We start from the raw sequence: 12,757 nt of genomic DNA, 5'->3' as shown, positions 1-12,757 counted from the left end.
TTATAATTCAGAAATGAGAAACATTTCTGGAGGCAGGTGGTCAGATGAGAGGTGGGAGGGTGTGCTCTGGGGAAGAAGGGACACACTGAATGACTGGACTCTGAACTTTGCTTTCTCATTTATAAAAAAAAAATGTGACTAAACACTTATCTCACAGGTTGTGCAAAGATTAAATAAATCATATCTATAAAAAGCCCGGCTCAGAGTGGCATTCAAATCGGAGTGCTTTTTTTCTTCCTCTGACTCATACCAGAAGCCAGGAAATTGCACCAGGTAGGTGTTTCCATTTTTTCCAGGTTTGAAAAACAACAACGAAAAAACCCCAGAGGTAAATCTTGCCCAACATGACTGGCTCACAACAGGCAGAGCCCGGGGAAAGCGCAGGTCTGAGGCGTAGGTGGATGCTCCTTGCTTAGTACCCATAAGGTAGGGATGCTTAAACATGTCCAGTTTCCTGTGGACAAGAAGAGAGGGTAAGGAGGGCAGGTGCGTCATTTGTTTCAAAGCACAGACTGTTATGCTTGAAGACATGCCAGGCTCCAAGTCTACAAAGAACTGTTCCCCACAGTGACGCAGGAACCTGAGGCCTTTACCTATCTCTCATCCCTCCTACCCTTATCCTCAGAATCGACCAGCCCACGGTGAGCAGAGGCTTCTGAGACATGCAAGATGATCTATTTATGAGAGTTATCTCACTGTCATCACAATGTTCATAACACCAAGGGCATTCAAATACTTCGTATGCTTTAATGAGTCAACATTTTATGGTGGGTTGCACTTGAGAAAGAAGAAGAGGGCCCTTAGATGCTCAGTTTGTAATAGAGATGAGGGGAAATGTCCTTTTCTCCATTTTTAAATACTTGTCCACACCAAGTAGGAGATGTGTGTGTGGGGGGGTGGGGGGCGGGGGGGGGGGACTTCAACAGCCAAACACAGCTCATCCTGTTCTTAAATTCTCAAGGCATTCTGAAGGTGGAAGTCCATGAAATCATTAGCACTGCATTTCTGAAGGGCAGCTTCAGAAAAACCTCACCAAGGAGGCATCTGGGTATCTTGCACAAGCTAAATTGACAAAAGGAACTCTTCAGACACTTCTTGCCAATCATCTCAATTGCAGATGACCCTGCAGAAGGGTGTCCCAAAGAATGTTAGTCTAATGTTGTCCTGCTCTGTGTAAGAAGGTTGGGTTAAATTTTAGTTAGGCCCATTCTTAAACAAAATACTGTCCTTTTTATTAAAAACTGAATAAATACAGCAATTACTTCGGCTCTCTGTAGTTCTTTAAGCTTGCAGATCCCTTAGCTCCTAGTCTGTGCTGCCCTAGGTCTTCATCCAGTAGAGTGCACAGGGATTCATCTTCCACCACTAGGCTCTGCCTTAAAGAACTTAAAGAACACAGAAATATTCTGCAGTCTGTACCTATTTTTTAAACAAAAATGGAGATGATCTTTTTATTTAATAATAGGCACAGCTAAAACTTAACTCTAATTTTTTCTACAGAGCAACAAACAGGGTACCAACTCTGTAAGTACCTTAACAAGTTGAAGAAAAGCTGAACAACAAGTCTCCTAACTATATCTTCCCAGTGTTCCTTAGTGTGGGAGGTCTTTGATCCTTTGAGCCCCGTTGATTCCTGAATCAGACAGTAGCACGTTCCTTCTGTTGCAGATAGAATTTACTGTAAATTGGAGGCTAGCTTCTTAATGTCCTTTGGGAGACCAGCGCTACCTATATGCACATTAGAATGAGAAAATATCGATTATGCCTTATATTGCCACCACTTATTATTTTACTATATGCAAGAAACTTTTATAATTGCTATTTAAGCATTAGCATATTGAATTCTCTTTTAACACCACTTTGGAATAAATGTCATTGTTATTCTCATTTTGCATATGAGGAAATTAAGGATTTATAAGCAATTCCTCCATCCAACTAACATGGGTGTATATTAGCTATTTATTGTTTCATAACAAATTACCCCACTATGTACAGCCTGACAACAATAATATGTATTCATCATCTTGCACACTTTCCAGATCAGGAGTTCAGGAATTGCTTTATTGGGTCTTTTGAGATCAGGATCCTTCTTGAAGTTACATTCACGATGTCATCTGGGACTACATCATCTGGAGGTTTGACAGGGGCTGGAGGATCCTGCTGCCAAGGTGGTGCATGTTTTTGGGAGGAGGCTGCAGTTTCTCACCACATGGGCATCTCCAAGGGGATAGAATAATATTTTTGCAACATTGCAGTTGATTTTTTTTTCTCAGAATGAGTAATCCAAGGAAGAGAACAAGACAGAAATCTTAGTATCTTTATAACCTAGCCCTAGAACTCACACATTAGCAATTTCACTATCTTCTACTGGGCACAAAGAAGTGTCATGATCCAGTGGGGGACATTTCTACACAAGGGCAATGCTACCAGGAGGAGGCAATTATCGGGGGACACCTCAGAGACTGGCTGAGTTTGGATTTCAGTTTGCATCTACTCTCTGCTGAGCCATATTCCTGACCTCTCTATGTAAGAAATTGCCTCCCTAATAAAAATCCTCTCTGAAGTGTTCAAGATATTTGGATAGAAATGAAAGAATAAATAATGACAAAACCAGAAAAACAGGTACTGAGTGCTTCCCATGTCCCAGGCATGGTACTAAGTGATTGGCAATATTCTCTCGTCATACCCAGTGATGAGGCTCAGAGAAGTTAAGTGATTTGCCCAGAATCTCAGAGGTAGAATCAAAATAATATTTCTGAATGGGAAGCCTGTGCGAGATGAGTAAATGAGTACCAATGGAGACCACTTCTGTGAAGGGGAAAGAAGAGAACCAGGATGCTTCACACAATAGATGTCATCACTCAGTTGGAATGCCATTGAACTAAGAGTGGGCTCAAGACCTAAGAAAGAGGTAAGGTGGAAGAGATCCCAGGGCATGAGTTACATACTGGAGTTGGGCAAATATCACAGTGACCTTAGGATCTCGTTCTGTTCAGCTGAATGGATTCATTTTTTTTTTCAGAGACAAAATCATCTGGCTTTCTTGATGACCAGGAGATAAAAGAGAGAGAAAGAGATACAGAAAACTTGGTTTCTTAAACATCCCTCCAGACCAGATAAATACATCGAGTAAACAGGAAATTTCTTAAAACCAGATGCATAGTTACATGACATCCAGTTCTATTTTCTCACCATCCTGCCTGGTGGAATTAATCCACGGCGTTACAAATCCACCTCATGAACTGATCATGAACTATCAAGTACAGTATCAGGGGATGGTACATATTCTAGAGAAACTCTGATTTATTTGTAGAGAAAAGACTTACTCAGGAATCTTCTGCAGGCCACAGTGAGTTTTTGAGAGGCCAAATGTTGTTCGTAAACAGTGAGCTTAGAGGGGAGACAGAAGAATGTTGTCTATGGAGGCAAAAATAGGAGCAGGGAAAACAAATGGGTGTAACAGAAGAGATTCGACTCCTGCTTTCATGATGGTCAAGTTTGGATTGGGGTCTCTTTATGTATTTATTTAGGCTTCTGCACAAGCAAACCCTGAGACAGAAACTTGGTTCAAGTTTCTTATTTTAGACATAAGTCCAGGACACAATAATAGTGCAAGGAAGAGTATGCGAGAGAAAGATATGAGATGAGTCAAGAAAAGATGGCTTATTATGACTGCTGCTGTAGGGAGCTCAGCCCTTCAGGGATCTTGGAGAAGCATACATAATGCTTCCTAGATTTTTTTTTCTGAAGAATAGGAACCTGAGGCATTAGTTCACTAGCTAAGAGAACCCATTTATTGAGAGTGAACCCCAGAGGCACTACACCCCAGTCTTTCCTGGCTATACCAAAGTGGACATTTGTGGTTTGGAAGAAAACCCTAAGGAAAACAAATTAATGCTATAACATGTCCTTGAGATGGGGACACTAGCTTTGAGTTTGGAATTGCCCACCACAGCTATGGCTAATATTAGAGGCAGGCGAAGGAGATGTGGTAGGAAAAAAATCATATGCTATAATCAATAAAGTACAAATGACTTCCTCTTGTACCCTCAACTTAATTGTCATTGGCCAGAAATATATAAGGTGGAAGGGAACGTGGGGAATTGAGTGGTTTGGGTGGGGTCAGTTTGTGAGTAAGAGAAAATTTGCCAAGGGCCATAATGAATGAAAAGAGAGTACACTCAGTAAGGAAGACTGGGAATGGATATTGGACAGGCAACTGGCATAATTTACTCAACATCCTGTCTAAGAGTTCTAGGTGGAGCTGACCCCCACCCCCTGACCATCCATAAATCATGCAATGTGGGAACGGAGTTGTATAAGGAACCATCAACCAAAACTTTCTACCATGAACTTGTCACCATTGCACTTCAGTGATTCCTACACCCAGATGTCCCATGCAGTGTGTAGAAGAGGCAGTCAGAAAATCTGACATTTGAGCGGCTGCCATTGACCCTCTTCCATAAATTGTAGCTGTTTAAGGCAATCCTGGAGAAGAGCACAGGGTAAAAGATTAGCCACCATGCTGATAAGCAGGGAAAGGGGATTGGGTAACCGTAGAGCTGTTGCCACTCAAGTTTAGGACTTGATTGATATGTGGCAATACTGTCAGGGGCCAGAGAATCCCCGGAAGGTGAGAGTCAATAAGGATTGTCTTGGAACCAGTAAAACCAGACAGAACTTCTTTCCTTTGCATCCTACTCTCTGCCTGGTTCTTCTCTGAGAAGGAATCAGCAAGACTCTTGCAACTCAATTTATCCTTTCCAAAAATCTCCAACTTAGAAAAAGGGCATAGAATGGGACATTCTGTCCTGTCTCAGATCCCTCTCCTCCTGTCCTGGTCTCTCTGTGGGGGAAACAATTACATAGAGGCTGTTACTGCTGGTATCCATGGAAACCAAATAAGTGACATACAGTCTGAAAGTCATAAACTTAATGAAACTATAGTTTTTATTGCACTTCACCCTCGTCCCTGATTAAATCAGATCTGCATAATGTGAAGATATTAAATTTCCATGTTTCTCATTTTATCTCCCCTGCCAATAGGAAGGCTCTGTTGTGAGGAATCCCTGCCAGTGGGCTGGGAACATCATTGCTCTAGATTTTGCTGAAAAATGACTTTTAATAATTGGTGCTGGCTGGGCCACAAAGCAAAGCAGACTTCTGAGAAACAGTTGGATTCTGGCTCCAATGGAGATACAGCTGCTTTCCTCTGGCAGGTGGAGATTTTATGGAGGTCTAGGGGAGCCATGGAGAAGCAAAGAGATGTCAAAGGGACACAGAGCAGCAGAGAGACACAATTGATTCAGGAAATGGTAACCAAGCCCTGCATCTGGGCCAGGCCATGGGACACCGAGGGATTCAGAAATGAACAGGATAAAGCACCTCCGTGCAAGGGGATCACAGTCTAAAGAGGTCACATGGACTACTTCTCCCGGCGTAGCCCACTTCCAAAACAACCCAAAGGAATGGGGCTGGGCACAGAATCTTTGCTGGCCAGTCAACCACTGTGTGATAGCATTTCAGGTTCTCTGCTAGATTCTACAGGGATTTCCAGATCAATGATATTGATGCTTGAATTTTATAAGAGCTTTCATTTTAGCAGAGAGATGAGGTGATGATAGGGACAAAGTGCCATAATATTTTCAGGAAGGAGCAGTTTATCGTAGCAGGAGTCTTTAAGGAGGTAGCAGGAGGCACTGCCTTTAGCCGGTGCTTACATATGTCAGGGATCCTGCAAAATGTTTTCACTGGAAGGAGATTTTTTTCTTCTTGTATTTTTTTGTCACTTCATTTCAGGAAAAAAAAAAAAGATACATGCATATATGGAAATATCAGTGAATCCCATTAATTTGTTCAATGAATATGTGTTAATAATTAAAATTTTTAAAAAATAGGAAGGAGGGTATAATAAAGCAGTGGTTCTCAGCTGGGGATGATTTTGGACCCCATACCCAGAAGACATCTGACGATGACATTTTTGGTGGTCACAACTAGGGAAGGTGCTACTGGAATGTAGTGGGTAGAGGCCAGGGTGCTGCTACATATCCGATCATGTGCAAAATAGACCTCCCCAAAATGTCAATAGCGAGGAGGTCCAAGAGACCCTGGTGCATGGGACATAATGTGCTACTAACCTGATGTTGATGTCCGCAGAGAGCAGAGAGAGGCAGATCAGCAGATTCTTAAGTGAAGTCCTGGCCCTGCTGAGGTCAGGTGGTCAGGGCTGTCAGGTGAGGGGATGAATTCTCAGGGCCAAGGTGTGTCATACACAGTGAGGCTGGAGCAGGATGCGGCTGTGTCCAGAGCTGGAGGGGAGTTACACCTGGGTTTTACGTTAGGGATGTTCATTTTACTTCCTGCCTAAGCTCCTGTGTCAGGAGCCCCCGAGACCCTCCCATGTGGGTATGTACCACTCCTTTTCTCTCCTTCTGCTCTCCCTGGATTATTTTTCCTGACCCTAGGCTTTTCTAAAGTTTAAGCATCAGGCTGGTCATGTTCAAGGTCAAGGTTAACAAGGTAAGATAAGGAGAAGGGATTTGATTTCAAGGCCTCATTCCTCCCATTTTAAGACTTCTTAGTCAAGTAGGAACTGCTATTTCACTTTATAAAGTGAATGTTTTAAAAAAAGGTTAAAATAAAAAAAAAAAAAGACTTGCCATGAAAGTACTTAAAATTCCTGGACTTGGTTCCCTGGTTTTAACTTTCAACAAGTATTTGAAACAGTTACCACCATTTAATGGATGAAGAAGTTATGACCCAAATACATTAAAGAATTCTTCCAGGGTGACACACAGCCAGGAAACTATTATCTTGGCATCCTGTCACATAAACGTGCCAAAGACAGTCTTTCTAAATTAACCCCTATATTGCTTTTTTTTTTCTTTCTAAAAAGCTGATGCTTAACTCATATTTTCATATATACAATTGTTTTGGAAATCACCCAAAGAAGCAGATTTGTAGCCACCATGAACATGCCTCCTTTGTATACCCCTGGAAACCTCATACTCATTGCTGACGATAGAGAAGCCCTCAGAACATAAAGACTCCAAGCTGCAGAGACCCTCGACCTTCTGCTCTCTGGCCCAGAGACTTCCCACAATGCTGCGGAGTCTTCTCTCGGATTCCTGGGACTTCCCTTGTTCTCCTCTTTTTCTGGAGGGTGAGTTTATCCTATCCCACTGAGGAGCCTCTGCTCAGTCTCCTGCTCTGGGGCGGGGGTGGGGGGCTTCTCTCACTCAGCCTGTCTAAGCACGGCCAATACGACTTGCCTCCACCTGTGTGTTATTGCCTTGTGGTTGTATCTTTTCCCTTGAACTTCTCCCAATCCCTCCAACCCCTTCCATGTTCCCAATCAGATCTCCAGGCTCTGTGTTCCCCCTGCCTCACAACTTGTACCTTGCTTTTGGACTTTTTTCAACAAATGGGATTATACAAAAGATAGAGCTCAGTGTCCCAAACCTGGGGAAAGCCTGAACTATCTGGAAAGAACATAAAATTCTTATAGAAACACATTTTTTTTAATTATCATTGTTTTTTGATTGACATGTAATGTTTGTACACATTTGAGTCACATTATTGTTTCAGGCTGAGCATCCCTGATCCAAAGAACCAAAATCTAAAATGCTTCAAAATCAGAAATTTTTGTTTTGGTTTTGGTAATGGGGATTGAACCCAGGGATGCTTAACCACTGAGCCACAACATCCCCAGGCCTGTTTTAGTTTTTGTTTTAAGACAGGATCTCACTAAGTTACTTAGGGCCTTGCTAAGTGGCTGAAGCTGACTTTGAACTTGTGATCCTCCTACCTCAGGGGTTGCTGGGATTATAGGTGTGTGCCACCACACCTAGCTCAGAAACTTTTTGAGCACTCGTACAATGCTTAACAAGAGAGAAACAGTGGGATGAAATTGATGAGACTATATTATGTACATACATGAATATGTAACAGTGAATTTCACACACACACACACACACACACACACACACACACACACACATATATATATATATATATATATATAAATAGATAAAACACTAATTGAAAAAAAACTATAAATAAATAGAAGGAAGACCAATTGAGTTGAGGAAGGGGAACAGGAAAAGGGAGGAGTGGGGACCAAATTAGAGTAAATTATATTCCATGCTCGTATGATAATATCAAAATGAACCCCCATATTATATTTAACTGTAATACACTAATACAAAAAGTTTTAGATTTAGGAGTATTTTGGATTTTAGATTTTCAGGTGAGAGATACTCAACCAGCAAAACCTGTGCAAATATTTAAAAATTTGGAGAACTTTGAAATCCAAAATACTCCCCATCCTAAGCATTTCAAATAAGGGGTACTCAACCTCTCATACTATTATTCTACAGTTTCCACATCCATCCTCTGAAAGAGATAGGGACAAGAGCGAGAACCCTAGAGACTTGCTAAGAATCATCACATTATTAATAACTTCCAATCACTGAGCGCTCATCCTGTGACAAGCACGTACTATGCCATCTCAGTCTCACCGAGTTCTACAGAATCATTCAGGAGCAACGCAAAGTTTTACAGTTCGCAGGCCATAGCAGCCTGAGATGGCTGTGGTAGCAGATAGGGACTCCTCTTCCTCTTTACTCCCTCACTTAAATTTCCTGAGAAACAGCACAAGCAACTCACCATGAAAATGCACAGGGGCCACTCCTGACTCAAGTTCCTGTCCAAGTTCACGAGCTGCCTCCCGCCTGATTGCTGAGCTGCTTCTGTCCTTTATGGGACCAACATGGTCACTCTTCTGACTGAATGGAGTCCCTATGAGATGAGAAAGCAACACCGTTTAGCAGACACAAACCCAGATAGGAAAACCCCACGTGGATCCTGACGTTACGTGGACGGGGTGTTCAGGAAAGCTGTTATTTTCCAAATTTCAGCTCTAGCATGTCTATTCATTATGTCTTTCTAACAAATTTCTGTATTCAGAAAGCTCCATATAAAAAGCAGTGGTTATAAATATTTCATGTGATGGTCGCCTCAGGCCACAACTCTTTGGGTAAATTGATGAAACTATATTACATACATATATGAATCTCACTTACACTGTAGAAATCATTTCCCAAGTCAGAGCCGGTTAGAAGAAGCTCAACCATCGTGGCCCTCTTTGCAATCATAGGCAATTTGAACCAAAGTCAACCCCAGACTGGGTGGGGGAAGGCAGATCAGACAGAGGAGGGATAGAAGTCCAAGGTATGTATGGATGTATGTCCCCCTGCAAGGTTTCTCCTTTCCTCGTAGCCATCATGCTACTCAGTAAATTGGAAGCCAGTGAAGCCCCGTGACTGTATCTGTATGACATTTCTAGAAAAGCGCTTGGAAAATGAATTGGGTCTTGTGAGATAATTGGGTACATGATTTGCTTGGGTTTGCAAGATCAGGCCTTCAGAGTTGTGTTCTTGACTTCTGGTAAGGTATCATGAGGACCTGCCAAAAGACAAATAGTAGAAATCATGATTGTAGCTAGGTGCTCATTAAATGTCAGGCCTTTTTCTAAGTGTTTTACTTAGGGAAAAAAAAAGTGTATTACTAACCTTTGAAATCTTCACAAGAGGGCTGGAAAGTAAGGCTTACTATTATCCCTAGGTTACATTGTAGATGTAAGAAAACCAAGACCAGAGATTAGCCATCTGCTTATAGGTCTTGAGGCACAGAGTGGGAAGCAGGTCCTTGGTTTCAGAGTGCATACTCCTCATCCCATGCATCCTCCAGTTAGGACCTGGTGGGACATTGTTCTGACTTTTAACAGGTTTTTTTTTATTGGTGGACCAATAAAAAATATAGAATATGATCTGAGTTGGTTTATCTTCAAAACAAAAATCTCAGATGTAATGAAAATAATACGCAAAGCATTAGCCAACCTTGACTTTTTAAAAACATATTGGGAAAAACAAAGCCCAGGCAGATTTAAAAATACAAAGTGATTTAAATATAAAAATGAAGGTATTAACTTAAGACCCTTCTTGCTAATTTTTAAGTGTCGTTTTTCTTGGCTGATGCCATTTTGGGGTTTTCCCACCATGGTAAAAACTGGTTGAAGCCCCATTTAGAAGACAGAATTTTTGAGGCATCTGGAGTTCTGTAGTTTGGCTGTGACATTTCATGTCTTACAAGAAGCATTGGGATCAGTGCACACATAATGTTTACTAAAGACTCCATGTCTTCTTGGTTAAAATCATTTGGAGTACTAGTTAAAACTGTGGATTCCAGATCATATTCCAGGTCTAACAAATCGGAATCTTTTAAGAAAGGGAAAAGTGAACCCAATGGTTCTTAGTCATAATCATTCCTCAAGACTCTGACTCCATTGCCCTGATATTGGGTGATAACAGTGAGCTTCCAGGATTGGTTTAACATCTCATTATCAGTCGTTGCTATACCTGGGTAGAAAGCCTTGCTGCCAGCATATGCCTGTCACACATTTTTTTTTTTTTTAAGTTCCTGGAAGGATTTATATGTCTGAGATACACAAATCACTTGCTGCCTTAGACCTTGGCAAAATAATCATAAGTCAGTATCACAAGTAAAACGTCTTTGGTGACACAGGAGATAGTTTAGTGATAGAACATAGAAGGAAATTAGTCTGAAGGCCAGGCATGAAGCCAGCCGCATGAGAGAAAAGGCAGCTCTCAACCTGGGAGGTCAATTTCAAAGAGGGATGAGTGAAGAATGTGGATGAGATGCCAGAGTCATTACCTAAAAGTCTGAGCTCAGCCTCAGGGCCAGGGTCTGTATGTATAGACAGGGTAGATGGCCCTCTGAGGTACGGAATGCTGTGGGGGCTGTCAGGCTGCAGGGAACCAAGACCCAGCAAGGGGAGACAGGGCTCAGGTACAGGAAATTCAAACCCTCCTAGGAGGAGTGGGATGACAACCAGAAACTCTGGGAACAGAGGTAGGGGTCCTGGGGTTGAAGAAAAAGTGAAGGGGGTGGGAGTTAAAGAAACGGAAAATCTGAACAAGAATTCCTCAGTTCCCTGTCTTAAGGGATGATGCTGATTCCAGAATTGGTGGAGTGGAGAAAAAGACTTTCACAGCGGGTCATAGGATAGAGGAGATCCCATTTGGAAATTGAGAGATCCCAAAGGACTCAGGCCACACAGGACATTTCATTGTCAATCTGTTAATCTCAAGATGCTGTCCTTCAATGTGGCTTGCTGAATCTCCCTGTTTGAACTTAGGAAGCTTCCCTTTGGAAAGGTGTTCCCAGCCTGCACACAGCCCACGTGTGATCCTCCATGTGCACGAGCCCCATGAGCCCCCACCCTCCCTCTCTGCACCCCGTCTGGTCTGGCTAATGCCTACAGTTGTAGCTTGACTCCGGGCCCAGCTTGCTCAGATCCATCCCATAGCTCCCAAGAAGCGGGACCAGGTGAGGACAGCATTCTCAATACCAATATCTCCATTTCTCCAAGCCCTATCCTAGCGGCTCTGTTTCTGAGCGTGAGCCCCTAGCATCTGGGAATTCACACCCTGATTGGAAGGGACCACACAGCATATGATTGTTCCTCATCAGAATGGCACAAGGAGGCGCTTGTCTCATGCAACACAACAAAGCCATTTAGGGTGAAATGATCCTCCTGAAGCACTTCAGAAAAGCCAACAGGCATGCTGCAACCCCCTGAGCCCCAGACACATCCAGGGGCCCCCTCTTTCCATTTTCTTGGAGTTTGTTCCATCTGATACCTCTCACCGAGCACCTTCTGCCCTCTTCCATGTGCTAGAAGGCCCCTCCCAGGAAGCCCCACGGCACACGCTCAGAGCCACATGAGGATTCAAGCGACTGTTCAGACACTAATGAAGCCTCCTTGTGCGGAACTGAGCCCAGGCACAGATTGTACGTGGGAGGAGATGTTCTCTCTATGTCTGCTCTAAATGTTGTTTCCGAGTTCAGCGTTCCAAGAGAAGGAAATGAATGGGGATTACCTGAACCACCCCCTGAGCTGAGGCAGATCAATTAACCAGATCATGGGACTCGGCAGGAAGAGTCTCCTTTTTGCTCTTTTTATACCTAAAATCTTTGGGTCAGATTTTGGGATGGTGCACCATATCCCTTACTCACTTTTCCCTTACACTGCTCCCCCTAGGTGGGCCCCATTGTGGTCTGAGCTGCTGAGATCTGGGACCATCTCCTCCTGTGATCTGGGTTCCTAAGGTGGTAGTGACTTCCCACTGTTGCTAATCATAGCTTCTTAGCTCTTCCATCCCCTGCATAACCCATCCTGTGTTTCCAAAACCTCGAGTTTCTTCATCTTTTCTTGGCTGATAAAGTGGTTAAGTAAGAGCTAACCCTTTTTGTGACATTAGTAAATGCTTTCCATTATTTACACATTTAATTCTAACTTTTACCATCCAAAGAGTACTCTTAGTATGCCCCTTTTACAGAGGTAGGGACTAATAATCTATAGAAAGGAGGCACAGTCAATTAGTGACATAACTGGGATTCATGGGCTCCAAAGTCCATGCTCTGAATCAAAAATAAAAACACAATAATCAAAACACAAACAATCTGAGTCACAGCATTTTAGAAGAAAGAACACATGAGGATAGTGTTTGTCGGAGTGTGAATTCTAGACGGGGCAGCATTAGCAACCCCTAGGTGCTGGTTAGACATGTAACTCTCAGCCTTCAGCCCTAATCTACTGAATCTAAAGTAGTATCCACAGAGAGGGAAGCCCCCTCTAGGTGATTCATATCTTAGTGAAGTTTGGAGACCACTT

The sequence above is a fragment of the Spermophilus citellus genome (genome assembly GCF_964194105.1).
Source record: "Spermophilus citellus genome assembly, chromosome: 17".
Lineage (NCBI taxonomy): Eukaryota > Metazoa > Chordata > Mammalia > Rodentia > Sciuridae > Spermophilus > Spermophilus citellus.
The sequence above is the reverse complement of the archived record's forward strand: the minus strand, read 5'-3'. Positions refer to the sequence as shown.